This window comes from Lepidochelys kempii, chromosome 1 (genome assembly GCF_965140265.1).
Source record: "Lepidochelys kempii isolate rLepKem1 chromosome 1, rLepKem1.hap2, whole genome shotgun sequence".
In the NCBI taxonomy this organism is placed as follows: Eukaryota; Metazoa; Chordata; order Testudines; family Cheloniidae; genus Lepidochelys; species Lepidochelys kempii.
Genome location: NC_133256.1, coordinates 26,206,617 through 26,229,340, shown reverse-complemented (window position 1 = coordinate 26,229,340; position 22,724 = coordinate 26,206,617). Strand labels below are relative to the sequence as shown.

General features: G+C 61.3%; 1 protein-coding gene and 1 long non-coding RNA gene across 8 annotated transcripts in view; one reads left to right on the top strand and one right to left on the bottom strand.

The window, feature by feature from the left end:
• DEUP1 (deuterosome assembly protein 1) overlaps positions 1-9,805 on the bottom strand; it is a 97,032-nt gene extending 87,227 nt beyond the window's left edge. For 2 of the 6 annotated variants that reach the window (XM_073337043.1, XM_073337025.1), the window contains exon 1: positions 9,513-9,805. The gene's annotated coding sequence lies outside the window, so the exon portion shown is untranslated. The remainder of the gene's footprint in view (positions 1-9,512) is intronic. The other 4 variants (XM_073336994.1, XM_073337035.1, XM_073337015.1 and 1 more) reach the window with 2 other exon arrangements.
• A 3,262-nt stretch (positions 9,806-13,067) lies between these two features.
• LOC140900686 (uncharacterized) lies at positions 13,068-19,660 on the top strand. 2 transcript variants are annotated; one of them, XR_012155707.1, is made up of 3 exons: positions 13,068-13,976; positions 16,084-16,169; positions 16,860-19,660. It is a non-coding gene; the product is annotated as an uncharacterized lncRNA (long non-coding RNA). The 2 variants fall into 2 exon arrangements; XR_012155705.1 differs by lacking the exon at positions 13,068-13,976 and having other exon boundaries at positions 15,109-16,169.
• The last annotated feature ends 3,064 nt before the right edge of the window (positions 19,661-22,724 follow it).

Genomic DNA, 22,724 nt, shown 5'->3' with positions numbered 1-22,724 from the left:
ACGCGCTATCTCAGAGTCAGTCGGGGGGAGGCCGGCGCGGGCACGGGGCGGGGGCAGGGAGCAGTCGGGGGAGGCCGGCGCGGGCACAGGGCGGGGGCAGGGCGCAGTCGGGGGGAGGCCGGCGCGGGCACGGGGCGGGGGCAGGGAGCAGTCGGGGGGAGGCCGGCGCGGGCACAGGGCGGGGCCAGGGAGCAGTCGGGGGGAGGCCGGCGCGGGCACGGGGCGGGGGGCAGGGAGCAGTCGGGGGGAGGCCGGCGCGGGGCAGGGGGCAGGGAGCTGTCGGGGGGAGGCCGGCACGGGGCAGGGGGCAGGGAGCAGTCGGGGGGAGGCCGGCGCGGGCACGGGGCGGGGGCAGGGAGCAGTCGGGGGAGGCCGGCGCGGGCACGGGGCGGGGGGCAGGGAGCAGTCGGGGGGAGGCCGGCGCGGGGGCGGGGGCAGGGAGCAGTCGGGGGGAGGCCGGCGCGGGCACAGGGCGGGGGCAGGGAGCAGTCGGGGGGAGGCCGGCGCGGGCACGGGGAGGGGGCAGGGAGCAGTCGGGGGGAGGCCGGCGCGGGCACGGGGCGGGGGCAGGGAGCAGTGGGGGGGAGGCCGGCGCGGGCACGGGGCAGGGGGCAGGGAGCAGTCGGGGGGAGGCCGGCGCGGGCACGGGGCAGGGGGCAGGGAGCAGTGGGGGGGAGGCCGGCGCGGGGGCGGGGGCAGGGAGCAGTCATGGGGAGGCCGGGGCGGGGGCAGGGAGCAGTCGGGGGGAGGCCGGCGCGGGGCGGGGGCGGGGAGCAGTCGTGGGGAGGCCGGCGCGGGCACGGGGCGGGGGCAGGGAGCAGTCGGGGGGAGGCCGGCGCGGGCACGGGGCAGGGGGCAGGGAGCAGTGGGGGGAGGCCGGCGCGGGGGCGGGGGCAGAGAGCAGTCGGGGGGAGGCCGGCGCGGGGGCGGGGGCAGGGAGCAGTCGGGGGGAGGCCGGCGCGGGCACGGGGCGGGGGGCAGGGAGCAGTCGGGGGGAGGCCGGGGCGGGGGCAGGGAGCAGTCGGGGGGAGGCCGGCGCGGGCACAGGGCGGGGGCAGGGAGCAGTCGGGGGGAGGCCGGCGCGGGCACGGGGAGGGGGCAGGGAGCAGTCGGGGGAGGCCGGCGCGGGCACGGGGCAGGGGGCAGGGAGCAGTCGCGGGGAGGCCGGCGCGGGCACGGGGCAGGGGGCAGGGAGCAGTCGCGGGGAGGCCGGCGCGGGGCGGGGGCAGGGAGCAGTCGTGGGGAGGCCGGCGCGGGGCGGGGGCAGGGAGCAGTGGGGGGGAGGCCGGCGCGGGCGGGGGCAGGGAGCAGTGGGGGGGAGGCCGGCGCGGGGCGGGGCAGGGAGCAGTCGTGGGGAGGCCGGCGCGGGCACGGGGCGGGGGCAGGGAGCAGTCGGGGGGGAGGCCGGCGCGGGGCGGGGGCAGGGAGCAGTGGGGGGGAGGCCGGCGCGGGGCGGGGGCAGGGAGCAGTGGGGGGAGGCCGGCGCGGGGCGGGGGCAGGGAGCAGTCGGGGGGAGGCCGGCGCGGGCACGGGGCGGGGGCAGGGAGCAGTCGGGGGGAGGCCGGCGCGGGGCGGGGGCAGGGAGCAGTCGTGGGAGGCCGGCGCGGGCACGGGGCGGGGGCAGGGAGCAGTCGGGGGGAGGCCGGCGCGGGGGCGGGGGCAGGGAGCAGTGGGGGGGAGGCCGGCGCGGGCACGGGGCAGGGGGCAGGGAGCAGTGGGGGGGAGGCCGGCGCGGGCACGGGGAGGGGGCAGGGAGCAGTCGCGGGGAGGCCGGCGCGGGCACGGGGCAGGGGGCAGGGAGCAGTCGTGGGGAGGCCGGCGCGGGCACGGGGCGGGGGCAGGGAGCAGTCGGGGGGAGGCCGGCGCGGGGCGGGGGCAGGGAGCAGTGGGGGGGAGGCCGGCGCGGGGCGGGGGCAGGGAGCAGGGAGCAGTCGGGGGGAGGCCGGCGCGGGCACGGGGCAGGGAGCAGTGGGGGGGAGGCCGGCGCGGGGCGGGGGCAGTGAGCAGTGGGGGGGAGGCCGGCGCGGGGCGGGGGCGGGGGCAGGGAGCAGTCGGGGGGAGGCCGGCGCGGGCGCGGGGAGGGGGCAGGGAGCAGTGGGGGGGAGGCCGGCGCGGGGCGGGGGCAGGGAGCAGTGGGGGGGAGGCCGGCGCGGGGCGGGGGCGGGGGCAGGGAGCAGTCGGGGGGAGGCCGGCGCGGGCGCGGGGAGGGGGCAGGGAGCAGTGGGGGGGAGGCCGGCGCGGGGGCGGGGGCAGGGAGCAGTCATGGGGAGGCCGGGGCGGGGGCAGGGAGCAGTCGGGGGGAGGCCGGCGCGGGCACGGGGCGGGGGCAGGGAGCAGTCGGGGGGAGGCCGGCGCGGGGGCGGGGGCAGGGGAGCAGTCGGGGGGAGGCCGGCGCGGGGCGGGGGCAGGGAGCAGTGGGGGGGAGGCCGGCGCGGGGCGGGGGCAGGGAGCAGGGAGCAGTCGGGGGGAGGCCGGCGCGGGGGCGGGGGCAGGGAGCAGTCGGGGGGAGGCCGGCGCGGGGGCGGGGGCAGGGAGCAGTCGGGGGGAGGCCGGCGCGGGCACGGGGCGGGGGCAGGGAGCAGTCGGGGGAGGCCGGCGCGGGCATGGGGAGGGGGCAGGGAGCAGTCGGGGGGAGGCCGGCGCGGGGGCGGGGGCAGGGAGCAGTCGGGGGGAGGCCGGCGCGGGCACGGGGCGGGGGCAGGGAGCAGTCGGGGGGAGGCCGGCACGGGGCAGGGGCAGGGAGCAGTCGGGGGGAGGCCGGCGCGGGCACGGGGCGGGGGCAGGGAGCAGTCGGGGGGAGGCCGGCAGGGGGCAGGGAGCAGTCGGGGGGAGGCCGGCGCGGGCACGGGGAGGGGGGCAGGGAGCAGTCGGGGGGAGGCCGGCGCGGGCACGGGGGCAGGGAGCAGTCGGGGGGAGGCCGGCGCGGGCACAGGGTGGGGGCAGGGAGCAGTCGGGGGGAGGCCGGCGCGGGACGCGCTATCTCAGAGTGGGGGGCAGGGAGCAGTCGGGGGGAGGCCGGCGCGGGGCAGGGGGCAGGGAGCAGTCGAGGGGAGGCCGGCACGGGGCAGGGGGCAGGGAGCAGTCGGGGGGAGGCCGGCGCGGGCACGGGGCGGGGGCAGGGAGCAGTCGGGGGGAGGCCGGCGCGGGCACGGGGCGGGGGGCAGGGAGCAGTCGGGGGGAGGCCGGCGCGGGGGCGGGGGCAGGGAGCAGTCGGGGGGAGGCCGGCGCGGGGCACAGGGCGGGGGCAGGGAGCAGTCGCGGGGAGGCCGGCGCGGGCACGGGGAGGGGGCAGGGAGCAGTCGGGGGGAGGCCGGCGCGGGCACGGGGCGGGGGGCAGGGAGCAGTCGGGGGGAGGCCGGCGCGGGGGGCGGGGGCAGGGAGCAGTCGGGGGGAGGCCGGCGCGGGCACGGGGAGGGGGCAGGGAGCAGTCGGAGGGAGGCCGGCGCGGGCACGGGGCGGGGGCAGGGAGCAGTCGGGGGGAGGCCGGCGCGGGCACGGGGCAGGGAGCAGTCGGGGGGAGGCCGGCGCGGGCACGGGGCGGGGGCAGGGAGCAGTCGGGGGGAGGCCGGCGCGGGCAGGGGGCAGGGAGCAGTCGGGGGGAGGCCGGCGCGGGCACGGGGCGGGGGCAGGGAGCAGTCGGGGGGAGGCCGGCACGGGCAGGGGCAGGGAGCAGTCGGGGGGAGGCCGGCGCGGGGCACGGGGCGGGGGCAGGGAGCAGTCGGGGAGAGGCCGGCACGGGGCAGGGGGCAGGGAGCAGTCGGGGGGGAGGCCGGCGCGGGCACGGGGCGGGGGCAGGGAGCAGTCGGGGGGAGGCCGGCACGGGCAGGGGGCAGGGAGCAGTCGGGGGGGAGGCCGGCGCGGGCACGGGGAGGGGGCAGGGAGCAGTCGGGGGGAGGCCGGCGCGGGCACGGGGCGGGGCAGGGAGCAGTCGGGGGGAGGCCGGCGCGGGGCACAGGGCGGGGGCAGGGCGCAGTCGGGGGGAGGCCGGCGCGGGCACGGGGCGGGGGCAGGGAGCAGTCGGGGGGAGGCCGGCGCGGGCACAGGGCGGGGCAGGGAGCAGTCGGGGGGAGGCCGGCGCGGGCACGGGGCGGGGGGCAGGGAGCAGTCGGGGGGAGGCCGGCGCGGGGCAGGGGGCAGGGAGCTGTCGGGGGGAGGCCGGCACGGGGCAGGGGGCAGGGAGCAGTCGGGGGGAGGCCGGCGCGGGCACGGGGCGGGGCAGGGAGCAGTCGGGGGGAGGCCGGCGCGGGCACGGGGCGGGGGGCAGGGAGCAGTCGGGGGGAGGCCGGCGCGGGGGCGGGGGCAGGGAGCAGTCGGGGGGAGGCCGGCGCGGGCACAGGGCGGGGGCAGGGAGCAGTCGGGGGGAGGCCGGCGCGGGCACGGGGAGGGGGCAGGGAGCAGTCGGGGGGAGGCCGGCGCGGGCACGGGGCGGGGGCAGGGAGCAGTGGGGGGGAGGCCGGCGCGGGCACGGGGCAGGGGGCAGGGAGCAGTCGGGGGGAGGCCGGCGCGGGCACGGGGCAGGGGGCAGGGAGCAGTGGGGGGGAGGCCGGCGCGGGGGCGGGGGCAGGGAGCAGTCATGGGAGGCCGGGGCGGGGGCAGGGAGCAGTCGGGGGGGAGGCCGGCGCGGGGCGGGGGCGGGGAGCAGTCGTGGGGAGGCCGGCGCGGGCACGGGGCGGGGGCAGGGAGCAGTCGGGGGGAGGCCGGCGCGGGCACGGGGCAGGGGGGCAGGGAGCAGTGGGGGGGAGGCCGGCGCGCGGGGGCGGGGGCAGAGAGCAGTCGGGGGGAGGCCGGCGCGGGGGGCGGGGGCAGGAGCAGTCGGGGGGAGGCCGGCGCGGGCACGGGGCGGGGGGCAGGGAGCAGTCGGGGGAGGCCGGGGCGGGGGCAGGGAGCAGTCGGGGGGAGGCCGGCGCGGGCACAGGGCGGGGGCAGGGAGCAGTCGGGGGGAGGCCGGCGCGGGCACGGGGAGGGGGCAGGGAGCAGTCGGGGGGAGGCCGGCGCGGGCACGGGGCAGGGGGCAGGGAGCAGTCGCGGGGAGGCCGGCGCGGGCACGGGGCAGGGGGCAGGGAGCAGTCGCGGGGAGGCCGGCGCGGGGCGGGGGCAGGGAGCAGTCGTGGGGAGGCCGGCGCGGGGCGGGGGCAGGGAGCAGTGGGGGGGAGGCCGGCGCGGGGCGGGGGCAGGGAGCAGTGGGGGGGAGGCCGGCGCGGGGCGGGGGCAGGGAGCAGTCGTGGGGAGGCCGGCGCGGGCACGGGGCGGGGGCAGGGAGCAGTCGGGGGGGAGGCCGGCGCGGGGCGGGGGCAGGGAGCAGTGGGGGGGAGGCCGGCGCGGGGCGGGGGCAGGGAGCAGTGGGGGGGAGGCCGGCGCGGGGCGGGGGCAGGGAGCAGTCGGGGGGAGGCCGGCGCGGGCACGGGGCGGGGGCAGGGAGCAGTCGGGGGGAGGCCGGCGCGGGGCGGGGGCAGGGAGCAGTCGTGGGGAGGCCGGCGCGGGCACGGGGCGGGGGCAGGGAGCAGTCGGGGGGAGGCGGCGCGGGGGCGGGGGCAGGGAGCAGTGGGGGGGAGGCCGGCGCGGGCACGGGGCAGGGGGCAGGGAGCAGTGGGGGGGGAGGCCGGCGCGGGCACGGGGAGGGGGCAGGGAGCAGTCGCGGGGAGGCCGGCGCGGGCACGGGGCAGGGGGCAGGGAGCAGTCGTGGGGAGGCCGGCGCGGGCACGGGGCGGGGGCAGGGAGCAGTCGGGGGGAGGCCGGCGCGGGGCGGGGGCAGGGACGCGCTATCTCAGAGTGCGCGGGGGCGGGGCAGGGAGCAGGGAGCAGTCGGGGGGAGGCCGGCGCGGGCCACGGGGCAGGGAGCAGTGGGGGGGAGGCCGGCGCGGGGCGGGGGCAGTGAGCAGTGGGGGGGAGGCCGGCGCGGGGCGGGGGCGGGGGCAGGGAGCAGTCGGGGGGAGGCCGGCGCGGGCGCGGGGAGGGGGGCAGGGAGCAGTGGGGGGGAGGCCGGCGCGGGGCGGGGGCAGGGAGCAGTGGGGGGGAGGCCGGCGCGGGGCGGGGGCGGGGGCAGGGAGCAGTCGGGGGGAGGCCGGCGCGGGCGCGGGGAGGGGGCAGGGAGCAGTGGGGGGGAGGCCGGCGCGAGGGGCGGGGGCAGGGAGCAGTCATGGGGAGGCCGGGGCGGGGGGCAGGGAGCAGTCGGGGGGAGGCCGGCGCGGGCACGGGGCGGGGGCAGGGAGCAGTCGGGGGGAGGCCGGCGCGGGGGCGGGGGCAGGGAGCAGTCGGGGGGAGGCCGGCGCGGGGCGGGGGCAGGGAGCAGTGGGGGGGAGGCCGGCGCGGGGCGGGGGCAGGGAGCAGGGAGCAGTCGGGGGAGGCCGGCGCGGGGGCGGGGGCAGGGAGCAGTCGGGGGGAGGCCGGCGCGGGGGCGGGGGCAGGGAGCAGTCGGGGGAGGCCGGCGCGGGCACGGGGCGGGGGCAGGGAGCAGTCGGGGGGAGGCCGGCGCGGGCATGGGGAGGGGGCAGGGAGCAGTCGGGGGGAGGCCGGCGCGGGGGCGGGGGCAGGGAGCAGTCGGGGGGAGGCCGGCGCGGGCACGGGGCGGGGGCAGGGAGCAGTCGGGGGGAGGCCGGCACGGGGCAGGGGGCAGGGAGCAGTCGGGGGGAGGCCGGCGCGGGCACGGGGAGGGGGGCAGGGAGCAGTCGGGGGGAGGCCGGCGCGGGCACGGGGCGGGGGGCAGGGAGCAGTCGGGGGGAGGCCGGCGCGGGCACGGGGCGGGGGCAGGGAGCAGTCGGGGGGGAGGCCGGCGCGGGCACAGGGCGGGGGCAGGGAGCAGTCGGGGGGAGGCCGGCGCGGGCACAGGGCGGGGGCAGGGAGCAGTCGGGGGGAGGCCGGCGCGGGCACAGGGCGGGGGGCAGGGAGCAGTCGGGGGGAGGCCGGCGCGGGGCAGGGGGCAGGGAGCTGTCGGGGGGAGGCCGGCGCGGGGGCAGGGGGCAGGGAGCAGTCGGGGGGAGGCCGGCGCGGGCACGGGGCGGGGGCAGGGAGCAGTCGGGGGGAGGCCGGCGCGGGCACGGGGCGGGGGGGCAGGGAGCAGTCGGGGGGAGGCCGGCGCGGGGGCGGGGGCAGGGAGCAGTCGGGGGGAGGCCGGCGCGGGCACAGGGCGGGGGCAGGGAGCAGTCGGGGGGAGGCCGGCGCGGGCACGGGGAGGGGGCAGGGAGCAGTCGGGGGGAGGCCGGCGCGGGCACGGGGCGGGGGCAGGGAGCAGTGGGGGGGAGGCCGGCGCGGGCACGGGGCAGGGGGCAGGGAGCAGTCGGGGGGAGGCCGGCGCGGGCACGGGGCAGGGGGCAGGGAGCAGTGGGGGGGAGGCCGGCGCGGGGGCGGGGGCAGGGAGCAGTCATGGGGAGGCCGGGGCGGGGGGCAGGGAGCAGTCGGGGGGAGGCCGGCGCGGGCACGGGGCGGGGGCAGGGAGCAGTCGGGGGGAGGCCGGCGCGGGGCGGGGGCGGGGAGCAGTCGTGGGGAGGCCGGCGCGGGCACGGGGCGGGGGCAGGGAGCAGTCGGGGGGAGGCCGGCGCGGGGGCGGGGGCAGGGAGCAGTGGGGGGGAGGCCGGCGCGGGCACGGGGCAGGGGGCAGGGAGCAGTGGGGGGGAGGCCGGCGCGGGGGCGGGGGCAGAGAGCAGTCGGGGGGAGGCCGGCGCGGGGGCGGGGGCAGGGAGCAGTCGGGGGGAGGCCGGCGTGGGCACGGGGCGGGGGGCAGGGAGCAGTCGGGGGGAGGCCGGGGCGGGGGCAGGGAGCAGTCGGGGGGAGGCCGGCGCGGGCACAGGGCGGGGGCAGGGAGCAGTCGGGGGGAGGCCGGCGCGGGCACGGGGAGGGGGCAGGGAGCAGTCGGGGGGAGGCCGGCGCGGGCACGGGGCGGGGGCAGGGAGCAGTCGTGGGGAGGCCGGCGCGGGGCGGGGGCAGGGAGCAGTCGGGGGGAGGCCGGCGCGGGCACGGGGCAGGGGGCAGGGAGCAGTCGCGGGGAGGCCGGCGCGGGCACGGGGCAGGGGGCAGGGAGCAGTCGCGGGGAGGCCGGCGCGGGGCGGGGGCAGGGAGCAGTCGTGGGGAGGCCGGCGCGGGGCGGGGGCAGGGAGCAGTGGGGGGGAGGCCGGCGCGGGGCGGGGGCAGGGAGCAGTGGGGGGGAGGCCGGCGCGGGGCGGGGGCAGGGAGCAGTCGTGGGGAGGCCGGCGCGGGCAGGGGGCGGGGGCAGGGAGCAGTGGGGGGGAGGCCGGCGCGGGGCGGGGGCAGGGAGCAGTGGGGGGGAGGCCGGCGCGGGGCGGGGGCAGGGAGCAGGGAGCAGTCGGGGGGAGGCCGGCGCGGGCACGGGGCGGGGGCAGGGAGCAGTCGGGGGGAGGCCGGCGCGGGGCGGGGGCAGGGAGCAGTCGTGGGGAGGCCGGCGCGGGGCGGGGGCAGGGAGCAGTCGTGGGGAGGCCGGCGCGGGCACGGGGCGGGGGCAGGGAGCAGTCGGGGGGAGGCCGGCGCGGGGGCGGGGGCAGGGAGCAGTGGGGGGGAGGCCGGCGCGGGCACGGGGCAGGGGGCAGGGAGCAGTGGGGGGGAGGCCGGCGCGGGCACGGGGAGGGGGCAGGGAGCAGTCGGGGGGAGGCCGGCGCGGGCACGGGGCAGGGGGCAGGGAGCAGTCGGGGGGAGGCCGGCGCGGGGCGGGGGCAGGGAGCAGTGGGGGGGAGGCCGGCGCGGGGCGGGGGCAGGGAGCAGGGAGCAGTCGGGGGGAGGCCGGCGCGGGCACGGGGCAGGGAGCAGTGGGGGGGAGGCCGGCGCGGGGCGGGGGCAGGGAGCAGTCGGGGGGAGGCCGGCGCGGGGCGGGGGCAGGGAGCAGTGGGGGGGAGGCCGGCGCGGGGCGGGGGCAGGGAGCAGTGGGGGGGAGGCCGGCGCGGGGCGGGGGCGGGGGCAGGGAGCAGTCGGGGGGAGGCCGGCGCGGGCGCGGGGAGGGGGCAGGGAGCAGTGGGGGGGAGGCCGGCGCGGGCGCGGGGAGGGGGCAGGGAGCAGTGGGGGGGAGGCCGGCGCGGGCACGGGGCAGGGAGCAGTGGGGGGGAGGCCGGCGCGGGCACGGGGCAGGGAGCAGTGGGGGGGAGGCCGGCGCGGGCAGGGGGCAGGGAGCAGTGGGGGGGAGGCCGGCGCGGGCACGGGGCAGGGGGCAGGGAGCAGTCGGGGGGAGGCCGGCGCGGGCGCGGGGAGGGGGCAGGGAGCATTGGGGGGGAGGCCGGCGCGGGGGCGGGGGCAGGGAGCAGTCATGGGGAGGCCGGGGCGGGGGCAGGGAGCAGTCGGGGGGAGGCCGGCGCGGGCGCGGGGCGGGGGCAGGGAGCAGTGGGGGGGAGGCCGGCGCGGGCACGGGGCAGGGGGCAGGGAGCAGTGGGGGGGAGGCCGGCGCGGGGGCGGGGGCAGGGAGCAGTCATGGGGAGGCCGGGGCGGGGGCAGGGAGCAGTCGGGGGGAGGCCGGCGCGGGCGCGGGGAGGGGGCAGAGCCCTGGCTCTGGGGAACACCCCTTGGGGGACGCTCACGCCGGTTGGAGCTGGCGGTGGCGCCGCCTCCAGACCCCAGGGCTGCGGCGGCCGCTCAGCTTCCGACGCCTCGCGGCAGGATCCCTCCGCTCTCGCAGCTCCCCAGGGCGGACGCAGGCAGCTCCCGGCCTGGCTGCCGCTCTGCTCCTGCGGGCGGGCGCGACCCCCGATCCCCAGCACCCGAGAGTCCGCCCCGGCTGCCGCCTTCCCGCACCTCGCGGCGGTTGCTGGACGGGCCCGGCGGCTTCCCACGTTACCAGGGCAACGCGAAAGGCCACCGGGCGGAGGCGCGGTGTGGGGGGCGCGGGCTGAGGGGCGGGGCGGGGCTGAGGAAAGGAGCTGGGGCGGGGCCGGGCAGAGGATCAGGCTCAGGGTCTGCGACCAGGGGAGTTGTCGGGGACGGGGTGGGGATGTGACAGGGTTGGGGAGGGGACAGCGAATGGGACAGAGTGGGAGGGGAGGGGGGAGGCACTGACAGCGTTAGGGAGGGGGCAGAGTGGGGGGGGAGGGGGCAGGCACTGACAGGGTTGGGGGGGCAGGGGAGGGGGCAGGCACTGACAGCGCTGGGGAGGGGGCAGAGGGGAGGGGAGGGGGCAGGCACTGACAGGGTTGGGGGGGCAGGGGAGGGGGCAGGCACTGACAGCGCTGGGGAGGGGGCAGAGTGGGAGGGGAGGGGGCAGGCACTGACAGGGTTGGGGGGGCAGGGGAGGGGGCAGAGTGGGAGGGGACGGGGCAGGCACTGACAGGGTTGGGGAGGGGAGGGGGCAAAGTGGGAGGGGACGGGGGCTGGCAGGTAAGGGCTCTGGCTGAGGGGGTGCTGGCTCTTGGGTGGGGATGGAGATGAGGGGTTCAGGAGGGTGCTGCAGGTTGAGGCAGGGGGTTGGGTGCAGGGGGGGTTAGGGCTCCATCTGGGGGTGTGGGCTCTGGGTTGGGGCTGGGGAGGAGGGGCTTAGGAGGGGACTTCAGGCTGGGGATGGAGCAGAGGAGCTCAGGGTGTGGGAGGGGGTTCTGGGCTGGAGCAGGGGGTTGGGGTGCAGGGGGAATGAAGGCTCCATCTGTGGTTGTGGGCTCTGGGTTGGGGCAGGGTGTTGGAGTGCAGGGGCGATGAGGGCTCCATCTGGGGTTGCGGGCTCTGGAGTGGGGCCGGGGATGAGGAGTTTGGAGTGCAGTAAGGGGCTCCAGGTTTGTGGAGGCTCAGGGCTAGGGCAGAGGGTTAGGGCTCAGGGTTGGGGTGCAGCGGGGGTGGGGGCTAAGCAGTTAGCGGCGCAGCAGGGGGGCTAAAGCAGGTTTTCTGCCTGTCTTGGCACTGCGGACCGCGCTGCATCCGGGTAGCGGCCAGCAGGTCTGCCTCCTAGGCGGAGGCGTGGCAGGAGGCTCTGCGCGCTGCTCTCCCCCACAGGCGTCACCCTCGCAGCTCCCATTGGCTGTGGTTCCTGGCCAATGGGAGTGTGTAGCCAGTGCTCGGGGCAGGTGCAGTGTGTGGAGCCCTGTGGCCCCGCTGCCTAGGAGCTGGACCTGCTGGCCACTTCCGGGGCACAGCACGGAGCCAGGGCTGGTAGGGACTAGCCTGCCTTAGCTCCGCAGAACTGCCGATCAGATTTTTAACGGCCTGCTCAGTGGTGCTGACCGGAGCCGCCAGGGTCCCTTTTCTACCGGGTGTTCCGGTAAAAAGCTGGACACCTGGTTACCTTACCTATCACACTCTACCCTGTCTCCGAACCCCTGATCTCACTGCCCAAGGCCTTCCATGCCCTGCCCCTCATACTCAGTACTATTCCTTCACCACCCCAACCCTGTCATTGCCTGCCCTTGCCTTATACTCTGCCCCCTCCCTTTCTGCACCCAAGCCTGTCATTGCCTGCCCCAAATCCTTATACTTAGGCTCTCCCTTCCCCATCCCAACCCTGTCATTGCCGGCCCTGTCCCCTCACACTCTGCTCCTCCCCTGCCCATCCCAACCCTGTCATTGCCTGCCCCGTCCCCTCAAGCTCACACTTTCCTTCCTAACCATGTTCTTTACAAAAAAATCAAATTTTAAAGACTAGCTAATAATAAAATGAAATGCAAAATTTCCAAAAAGTTTGCTCCCTCCCATTCTTTAGCTCAGTGATCACTAACAAGTACCTCGTGGGACAGCTAATTTTCTTTTGCAGCTTCCATGAAGGTCACTAAAAATTATGTTTCCACTTTGAAAATTTGAGTTCACTTAATTTTTCTATTTTAAAAATTTTTTTTCATTAGTATTCTTTTTTTTTATAATGTCTTCTAAATGCTTCATGCTACCTTCTTAGTTGAACCCCCTTTGGCATATTTACTTAATGCAACAAAATTAGTTTGAACTGACCAAGGCAAGCTGTTTATTTTTATCACATACCTGAAGTGTTTGAAATATAATGGTCATGGCTCAAACTATGGATTTTTATATTCTTCTGGTTTAGGACACCTTTAAAAACACATTCAGAAGGATTTAAATTCATGTCCTGGGAATAACTTCACAAATTGAAATGCCAGCAAACTTTAATGATTTAATTATGTGTCTCTTGGTTTTGTTATTTATTATGGAGCAGTTGAAGCTAACTTTTCAAGCCCAATTTTCAACCTACATACATGAATTTTTTCCAGAGTAACTAATCATTCTGAAATTTCACTACCACATTTCCTACTCCGATAGAGTTTTTCAGGGAATTTTGGGGGGAAAAACTGAAAAATAGTATTAAAATTATAAGCTGAGGTTTTCAAAGCTGCCTAGGGAACTCAGAAGCACAATTCCCATTGAAATCAGCTGGAGTTGTGATTCTAAATCTCCTACATGCCTTTGAAAAGGCTCAGCTCCGTTGTCTAAAATGTCCTTGTTATTGACTTTTTCAGAAATGTTTTTGTTTATTTTTGCTCATCTCTCCAAAATAGGTGGGCTAAAATCACAAAATTTGTTTTGTTTTGTTGGCCTTACTTAGAAGAGATGCCTTATAGTGTTTGGAGTGACTGGGGTGGGGGGAGGAATATATTACAAAGATATACAGTAATAAAGAACTTGTGAGGAATACACATACCTCATTTTAAATTAGCCAGGGAACAAGTTAACTAGAGTTATTGGAGCCTATATATAAATAAAAGGCAGTGGAAAGCTAGAGTCAGGCCCTGTGGTGGGTGAGGGGAAGAGGAATGTCTTTCCCCCAGAACAAGACAGGGACAAGACAAAGAGCTGGGTCTGCCATATTAGCAATGTGGGTTTTATTCCCTGCTCTGGCAGAAGTTCTCTTCTCTATAAAATGGGGGGAATGATAGTTGTCTGCATCACAGGGAGAGAAGCGTGAAGCCTTTCTCAATAATAACGGTTGGGAAGTTCACAGAAATATTAACAGCTGTCAGTGGAAGAGGTGAGACTTGAATTTAAATTATATTCATAAAGACAGGTTTCAGAGTAACAGCCGTGTTAGTCTGTATTCGCAAAAAGAAAAGGAGTACTTGTGGCACCTTAGGGACTAACCAATTTATTGGTTAGTCCCTAAGGTGCCACAAGAACTCCTTTTCTTATATTCATAAAAATATTCACTCTGCCAACATGTTATACTATGAGAATATAGAACTGCTATATGACTTAATATTTCCTGGGAATATATTCATTTTGAGTATTTGAGTATTCCAATCACGTCATAATTCCTTGACATCACCAGGACCTCCAGTTCTCCCTGCTTGTTTCCAAGGCTTTGTGCATTTGTATATAATCACTTGAGATAACCTGTTGATCGCCCCTCATTCCCAGTATGAGGCAGGAGCCCTCCCCTCACAGACATTCCTGCTTGTGCTTCCTCCTGGTATCCCGCTTTCCCACTTACCTCAGGGCTTTGGTCTCCTTCCCCCGGTGAACCTAGTTTAAAGCCCTCCTCACTAGGTTAGCCAGCCTGCTGGCAAAGATGCTCTTCCCTGTCTTCGTAAGATGGAGCCCGTCTCTGCCCAGCACTCCTCCTTCATGGAACACCATCCCATGGTCAAAGAATCCAAAGCCTTCTCTCTGACACCACCTGCGTAGCTATTCGTTGACTTCCACGATTCGACGGTCCCTACCCAGGCCTTTTCCTTCCACGGGGAGGATGGACGAGAACACCACTTGGGCCTCAAACTCCTTTATCCTTCTTCCCAGAGCCACGTAGTCCCCAGTGATCTGCTCAAGGTCATTCTTGGCAGTATCATTGGTGCCCACGTGGAGAAGCAGGAAGGGGTAGCAATCCTTGAGGGCTTGATGAGTCTCGGCAGTCTCTCTGTCACATCGCGAATCTTAGCCCCTGGCAAGCAGCAGACTTCTCGGTTTTCCCGGTCAGGGCGGCAGATAGATGACTCAGTCCCCCGGAGGAGAAAGTCCCCGACCACCACCACCCGCCTTCTCCTCTTGGGAGTGGTGGTCGTGGAACCCCCAACCTCAGGACATCGCATCTCATGCCTTCCAACCAGGCATAATCCTTCCAGGTATCTATCAATGATTAATAAGAGGGAAAAGAGGCAGAAAAATATGACTGTGTCAGATCTCATATGGTGCCATATTGTGCTACAAATCACCTCGCCATACAAGAACACACTAAAAATTCAGCTTAGCCTGTATTAGATTAGAAACTATTCCTGTTAATACAGGCAAGTACTAGAAAAAGCTATTTTGTCTTCTCTGCAACATAAATTTGAATGTAAGCATTCAAAGTGAATATGGAATACATAGAATGTCAACTGTATATTTTATTTTAATCTTAAATTTAATTAATTTTATGCAATCTCCACCCTTTCAGTTTTTAATGGCATAGGTTTTTATACATTGGAGAAGTTGTTTTTGATAGGGGAGCTTAGAGTCTTGGCAGCTGGAACCTTGGAAGATATGTGAGGCTTTTGGAACCTTGGAAGATATGTGAGGCAGTTTGGGATTGTGATATAAACATACTAGATGGATATTTCTGCTAAAATGATGTGTAGTTGTCAAGGTTCCTCCCCCACTCTGAACTCTAGGGTACAGATGTGGGGACCTGCATGAAAAACCTCCTAAGCTTATCTTTACCAGCTTAGGTCAAAACTTCCCCAAGGTACAAAATATTCCACCCGTCGTCCTTGGATTGGCCGCTACCACCACCAAACTAATATTGGTTACTGGGGAAGAGCTGTTTGGAAGCGTCTTTCCCCCCAAAATACTTCCCAAAACCTTGCACCCCACTTCCTGGACAAGGTTTGGTAAAAAGCCTCACCAATTTGCCTAGGTGACTACAGACCCAGACCCTTGGATCTTAAGAACAATGAACAATCCTCCCAACACTTGCACCCCCCCTTTCCTGGGAAATGTTGGATAAAAGCCTCACCAATTTGCATAGGTGACCACAGACCCAAACCCTTGGATCTGAGAACAATGAAAAAGCATTCAGTTTCTTACAAGAAGACTTTTAATAAAAATAGAAGTAAATAGAAATAAAGAAATCCCCCCTGTAAAATCAGGATGGTAGATATCTTACAGGGTAATTAGATTCAAAACATAGAGAACCCCTCTAGGCAAAACCTTAAGTTACAAAAAAGATAGACAGAAATAGTTATTCTATTCAGCACAATTCTTTTCTCAGCCATTTAAAGAAATCATAATCTAACACATACCTAGCTAGATTATTTACTAAAAGTTCTAAGACTCCATTCCTGGTCTATCCCCGGCAGAAACCAGCATATAGACAGACACACAGACCCTTTGTTTTTCTCCCTCCTCCCAACTTTTGAAAGTATCTTGTCTCCTCATTGGTCATTTTGGTCAGGTGCCAGCGAGGTTACCTTTAGCTTCTTAACCCTTTACAGGTGAGAGGAGCTTTCCCCTGGCCAGGAGGGATTTCAAAGGGGTTTACCCTTCCCTTTATATTTATGACAGTAGTGAAATAACTAACAATGTTAGGATTTTGATTGTCACCCTTGGGTTTCAGCATTAACAATCCATTGAGATGAATAGGGGACATTCACACCTCTGAGAGCTATTGTTTCAGGCTATCTGCATATTAGGAAGAGAACACTATATTGGTTATATTCAGTTCAAACTTTGTTCCTACCCTTGTATAGATTATGTCCCCTTCCTTATTTTTATACCCTTTTAGCTTTGTTTCTCCCCTTAAATGTCCTTATCTGAACATTTTTACCCCACTACAGAATCAATGGCAATTACACTACAATTGCATCCTCTTTTTATATAGTGTAGTCCCTTGGTTATCCACTTACAAGCTCAGAATCAAACTCATTCTATGCAAATAGAATCATAGAAATGGAAGGGACCTCGAGAGATCATCTAGGCCAGTCCCCTGCACTCAAGGCAGGACTAAGTATTATCTAGACCTGATACTGTTCCCCTGTTTGTATAGAATCAGCATAGCATCTTCACAAAATGAATTGTATAGGGAAGAGATCAGGAACTTCTGTTCTCCTGTCTCATAACACAAGGGGATGTTTAGTGAATTTAAAAGATGACAAAATTCAGAACTGACACAAAAAACGGAAAATTTTTCACACAACAAATAATTGGACTAGGAACTATGTGGGTCTTAGCTTATCCTACATCTGTTTACTGCAGGGTTTTTACACCTTCCTCTGAAGCACCTGATACTGGCTACTGGCAAAGACAGGATACTGGACTAGATGGACCTCATGCCTGATCTGGTAGGGCAATTCTTATGTTCCTATCCACATCTATGGTTTATTTCTAAACTTTAACACTGTAGATACAGACTTGAATTTTCGAAAGTTACTAGTGCTTTTGGGAGCTTTTATTTTTGGGTGGCTAACTTCAGACACTTTAAAGATGCCTGATTATTAAAGGGGCTGAACATCTGTGATAATACTTGATTTTTTTGAGCAAGAGGCTACATTTGAATATTGTTTGGTTTAGGAACCAGTCAGGCTGCTCATCTTTAAGGAGTAAAGTAACAAGAAAACCCCAGTGCCTAGATGGAGTGCTAGCCAGAGGCTGACAAAATAGTAGAGCAACCTACTGCCAGGGTTTCTAATGGATTCTAGCCAGAGAAAAGAAAAGGAGAACTTGTGGCACCTTAGAGACTAATAAATTTATCTGAGCATAAGCTTTCGTGGGCTACAGCTCACTTCATCGGATGCAACTTGCACCCTTTGGCATCCTTGTTCCAATACCAATAAAATTTGTTAATCTTTTAGATTGTACATAGATATTATAATCTGAATTTACGGTTATAGTATAAGGAAAGTAACTGAAATCTCCTGGATGGTACTACTTGTTAGGAATAAGTGGGGAAAATGAATAACTTTGGGCCATTACAGTTCATACTATTACCTCTTGCATTTATATGATCTGGTAATGGTGTCTGTGTTCTCCAGCAGGTCTTTCTGAGTCCATGCCCTGGTAGACTGCCCTTCATGAGGAGGGACCGAATGAAGATTCATAAGTTCATAAATTTTGAGGCCAGAAGGGACCATTACATCAAGAGTCTGACCTCCCATATATCACAGGCCATTACTTTTCACCCACTGAGCCCAATAATTTGTGTTTGACTGAAGCGTAAGTTGGGTTTGGCTAAAGCATATGTTCCTGAAAGCCATCTAGTCTTGATTCGAAGACTCTAAGATATGGAGAATCTACCACTTCTCTTAATAGTTAGTTCCAATGGTTAATCACCATCACTGTTAAATAATTGTGCCTAATTTCTAATTTGAATTTGTCAGCCCACTGGTGGTTCTTGTGCCTTTCTTCACTAGAGTAAAGAGCCCTTCAGTCACCAGTATTTTCTTTCCTTGAAAAGAAAAGTGTTGAAAGTACTTAAACACTGTAATCAGTTTACCTCTCAATCTTTTTGACAAACTAAACTGATTTAGCTCCAAATGTCTCTCACTGTAAGGCATTTTTTCTGGCCCTGAATCATTTTTGTGTCTCTTTTCTGCACACTATTCAGGTTTTCTAGATTCTTTTCAAAATATGGACACCAGAATTGTTTGCAGTATTCTGGTATTGGTCTCACCAATGTTGTTTACAGAAGTAAAATCAACTGCCTACTCCTGTTTGCTACTCCCCTGTTTATAAGGATCTCATTAGCCATTTTTGCCACAGCATTGCACTGGGAGTTCATATTGAGTTGTATGTCCACTGTGACCCCTAAATCCTTGTCACAGTCACTGCTTTCCAGGATACAGTCCTCCATCCTCAAGGTATGACCTGCATTTTTTGATCCTAGATGTATAACTTTGCATTTGACTGTATTGAAATACATTTTGTTTGAATGGGCCGAATGGGCGCTTACCAAATGATCCAGACTGTCTATATGACTTCTCTGTCGCCATCATTATTTTATCACTCCGTTAATCTTTGTGTCATCGAACATTTTATTCATGAAAATGTTAAATAGCCTCAGGCTTATACCAATCCTTGCAAAACCCCATTTGATGATTCCCCATTGACCACTACTTTTTGAGTTCTGTCAGTTAGCCAGTTCTTAATCAATTTAATGTGTGCTTTGATATTATATGGTGCTAAATTTTCAAATCAGAAAGGCATGCAGTACTATGTCAAATGCCTTACAAAGATCTGTTACATCTTCATAGTTAGTTTTATCAATCAAACTTTTAATCATTGATATCAAAGAATGAAATCAGATTTGTTTGACAAGACCTATTCCATAAACCCATGTTGACTGGCACTAATTATATTCCTATCCTTCAGTTCTTTATAGATTGAATCCCAAATCAGCTTTTCCATTATTTTGCCCAGGATTGATGTCAGGTTAACAGTATATTTCAATGATCATTCAGGCCCCAATCCTCAATAGGTATTTACACTCCTAATTTCCCATGAGTTAGGAGTATAAATGCCTTTGAGGATCTGGGCCTCAGTGCTTAAGATGCTTGCAAGAAATCTGCTTTATTTTGTGTCTGTCTGTGAATAACAACAAGAGCTTCATAGTGCCCTGCCCAAACTCTGTTTAGGAAGACTAATGCTTAAAGGCATAGTTCCCCAATACCATATCTTCCCTTCCAAACCCAAATGTAACTCTTAAAACAACCAAACATTAATATAACAATTACAAATGCTTATACTAATAACTAAACTTGCCACCAATGTTCAACTAGTCTTTGAGGTTGCCAGCGCTATCACCTGGATCTTCAGGGCTCCCCTACAACATCAGCACTACTGCTGTCAGGAAGTGGCAAGTCCACTTGGTCTGATTGCCCAGGCCCTGAAGCTCTGTTGTCTCAACCTGCTGTGGCTGTTCCCCCAAATACTGTTGTCATGATCTGTATCTAAAAAGGTGTCATGTAAGGTATCGTATGGCAATCAGTAACACACTGATCATTATTATTGTGTGATGTATGTACTAGGTGCTGTATAGAGAATTATAGATGTGTGCTAGAAATATGTTCTTAAAAGGTGATTTGCAAGCAATGCAAAAGCCCAGCCTGTCCGAGACAAAGGAATGTTGGTTCGTCTGTTTTCCTGTGGCTGCCATATAAATTGAGCCAGGTAATACTTCAGAAGACAATGAAAAGTATGTGCATAGGAAAGGTAAACAAAGCCATAAGGCTAAATGTGGTGAGAGGGGAGGCCATTTAACGAGCATAGTGGGGGATGGAGCCTGCAACCCCAGAAAGCCTTCCCAGCTTTTGAAACAGATACAACAGAGTTTTGGAAATATAAGCAGAATGAGAAAGCTGTTTTGGCATCCATCAGCAGGCAGACAAAGGGGTATCAGTGGGGCCGGATTTAGGGGCAGGCACCCAGGCAACAGTCAAGGGTGCCGGGCTTGCGGGGGGCGCCAGGCTCAGGGTGCTGTTTTTGTTGTTAGCAACAAAAGGGAAAATAGAATTTTTGAAGTAAAATGTCTCAGGTATTCTGTATGTGGATTCATTTTTCACTAGCCTCCTTGAATGTTCTGGACCTCTGTAGAATCTCGTGGAACTTTCCAAACTTTCTGAGAACTACATTTTCCTTGAACCTCCTAGCATGTTGTCAGCCATGCCCTCATGAGTATATAAGAGATGTCTCCAGTCAGTGAGATCTAAGAATGAAGTGAAGTGAGAGCCCAACTGCAATATTGTGAACCTTGTTTTATTGTGTAACTGTGAAAGTGTATTTGTGCTTTAAGAATTGAAGAGTGTAAGTAGTGACTAATAAAGGACATATTTAAGGTCACCAGAATATTTTTGAACCCCAATCTACGCAACAATATAAGAAATACTGTTACTTCTTTTCCATGTTTGCACATAATGTTTGATGATTTTCTAAGACTGCAGAACATAGACTTTTGCTCTCCTTTTGCTGTCTGTTTTCCCACATAGAAAATAAAAGATGCCTGTGGTGGGTTTCCCCACCTCTTCGGGGTGCCGCCTGGAACTGGGGTACCACTGAGCCGGCCTGACTTATCAGCCTGGGCTCCCTTTACACTGTATTGCTGAGGCAAGCCAGCCAAGCCTTCCCTCAAGCTTCAGATTGCATTTTACCAGCACACATACAAGTAGGGACACACCCAGCTGCAGCTATACACACACATGCTGAGATCAGCTCTGCATGGGATGGCTAGCTAAGGAATTGCCCAGTTACTCAAGTGCACATCCCCTCTGGAGTGTAAACCCAAAATGTATCCATCTTGCACTGCACAGAGAACTATACAATGTAAACTCATGAAATTCGCCCCCTCCCTCAGTGTGGAGAGAGAGATACACAGCTTTCTGTCCCAAGTTATGATTTCCACACACACTGGTTTTAAACAAAACAAGTTTATTAACTACAAAAGATAGATTTTAAGTGGTTATACGGGATAGTCAACCAATCAAAGCAGATGACCTAGCAAATGAAACAAACATGCAATCTAAGCTTAATATACTAAAGAAATTGGTTATAAGCAGCAAATTCTCACCCTAAATGATGTTTTAGGCAGATTGCAGAGACTTGCTTGCAGCTTAAAACTCCAGATATTCCTTTTACACACTAGAAAACCCTCTAGGCTGAGCTCAGTTCTTCCCCCCAGTTCAGTCTTTTCTCAGGTGTTTTCAGCAGTCTTCCTTGTTGGGTGGGGAGTCAATAAAGAATGAACCCTGATGATGTCACTCCCCTGCCTTAAATAGTTTTTGCATAGGGCGGTAATCCTTTGTCTCTCAGTGGGGTTCCCACCCCTGGTTAGTGGAAAAATACTAATATCATGGAGTCCAGTACCAGGTGACTTGGTCACATGACCCTGCAGCCATAACTCAGAGGCTGTTTGTAGCATCCCCAGGAAGACTTCCCAGTGGGAGATTAGCATCTAGTCCTGTGCAAAATGAATACAAAGATACGATGCAGTAAAATTTCACAACGCCTTTGCACAAGTGTAAAAGTAAGGGAGAATGAGTCCCATTATATATAATTGGCTAAGTGGGTAAAAGAGTTTCATGGCTTGGGTTGTGGTGACAAGCTATCTATCTACAGCTATTTGACTGAAGGGCTTAATCAACTAAGAGAAAGAGGAATTGTTTATAGTGGACCACCCAGGCTAAACTATGAGTAATGGACTGAAACTGAGCAAAGAAAAAATGACACTTATTGTCAGGGAAAACCTTAACAGCCATGTCTGCTACACTGGAATATTGTCCAAAGGGTAATTGTGTCAGCCTTATTGCTTGAGGAATTTAGAAGTAGAGTGGACAAAGCACTCAAGAATGAGCTCTAAGAAACACTCGTCCATTGACAGGGAAATGGACAAGATGTCCTACTAAGCTTTTTTCCTCTCTAATTTTATGCTATAACAGGTCCATTATATTAATGCCTTGTAATAATAATTCAGTGACCAAATATAGCAATGAAATGGTTCAAGAGACCAAAAAAGACCTTGAAATAAGCAGAATGTAAATTTAGCAAAGATAGCCTTTAGAAAGTCAATAGACTGGTTCACTGTGATGTCAACAAAGGTCTCTGTGTAGCTGATGTTGCCTAATTCCTGCAAACTCCTTTGAGAGCTACTCCGCAAACAGTCTTGAGAGAATCCATGCTGGTATTTCAGAGCACATTATATGTCTCGACTGAATTTGCACCATTCCAATTAGTAACAGAGCACATTAATAAAAATATATTATGTGATGTGATCATGCTTGGTATGCATTCCAACAAGACAGACAAGAACGCTGAATCTGCAAATCAATGGTCCCTGGAAAGACTCTACTTGTTAGCTTTATTTCTTACTCATCCTGTGAAGAAACCATTATTATGTTTGCAAATGACAGGTTGATAAATCAATTTAAGATTCTTTTCCTATTCTAATTTTAATTAAGGAATAAAAGAATCGGGTTTCTCATTTTATGAGGCAATTAACTTGTCTGAAGACTCTTATCCCAGTGAAGTTTCTGTATTATTGCCTCTTCAAATGGGAGACCTAACCTTTTGTGCCACTGTACAAATAATATCATTTCTAAATGCAGTTTAGAAAGTGAAATAGATTACAGCTGGCCTCTTTTTACTGCTCATATTGAGTCTGTCTCTCCCTAGTGATGCATTCCACTCTCAGCTTCAGTGCACTGAGTTCTCAGAGACCATTTATATAATCAGGCAGTGGTATGATAGGCTCAGCATGGAACCTGCGTATTATCGTTGAGAAAAAGGGCAAATGATAATGGGGGAAGTAAAAAGAGAAGACCAGCAGGGCCAGATTCTCATCTCAATTACACCCCAGGATCATTTCAATGGGATTAGTCCATCTTGACTCCTGTATAAATAAGATCAGTGTCTGGAGGGAGGAAGCATTGGTGTAGTGGTTAGAGTAGGAGACTGCATCTCAGGATTGCTAATTGTGTTCTAAGCACTGCCACTGACTTACTGGGTGACCAGGGGGAAATAATTTAACTTCTGTCTTTCAATTTCTTTATATCTCAAAAAGAAAAAGAGTACTTGTGGCACCTTAGAGACTAACCAATTTATCTGAGCATAAGCTTTCGTGAGCTACAGCTCACTTCATCGGATGCATACTGTGGAAAGTGTAGAAGTATTATTTTTATTAACCATGTTTTCTGAACTGGGCTTGGAAAGAGGAATTGAAATGGAGACTAGAATTTTGAGAAGAAACAGGTGGAAATTTTATTTAAAAATTGAGATATTGACATCACAGTCTTGTAAAGCAGCTGGAACACAACACTTCTGACTTGGTGCTTGAAATGGGACTGGAGCGGTAATGTGTGACAAGAGACTGAAACTCAATTATTAACAAGGAAGTGTAAGGATGGGAATTG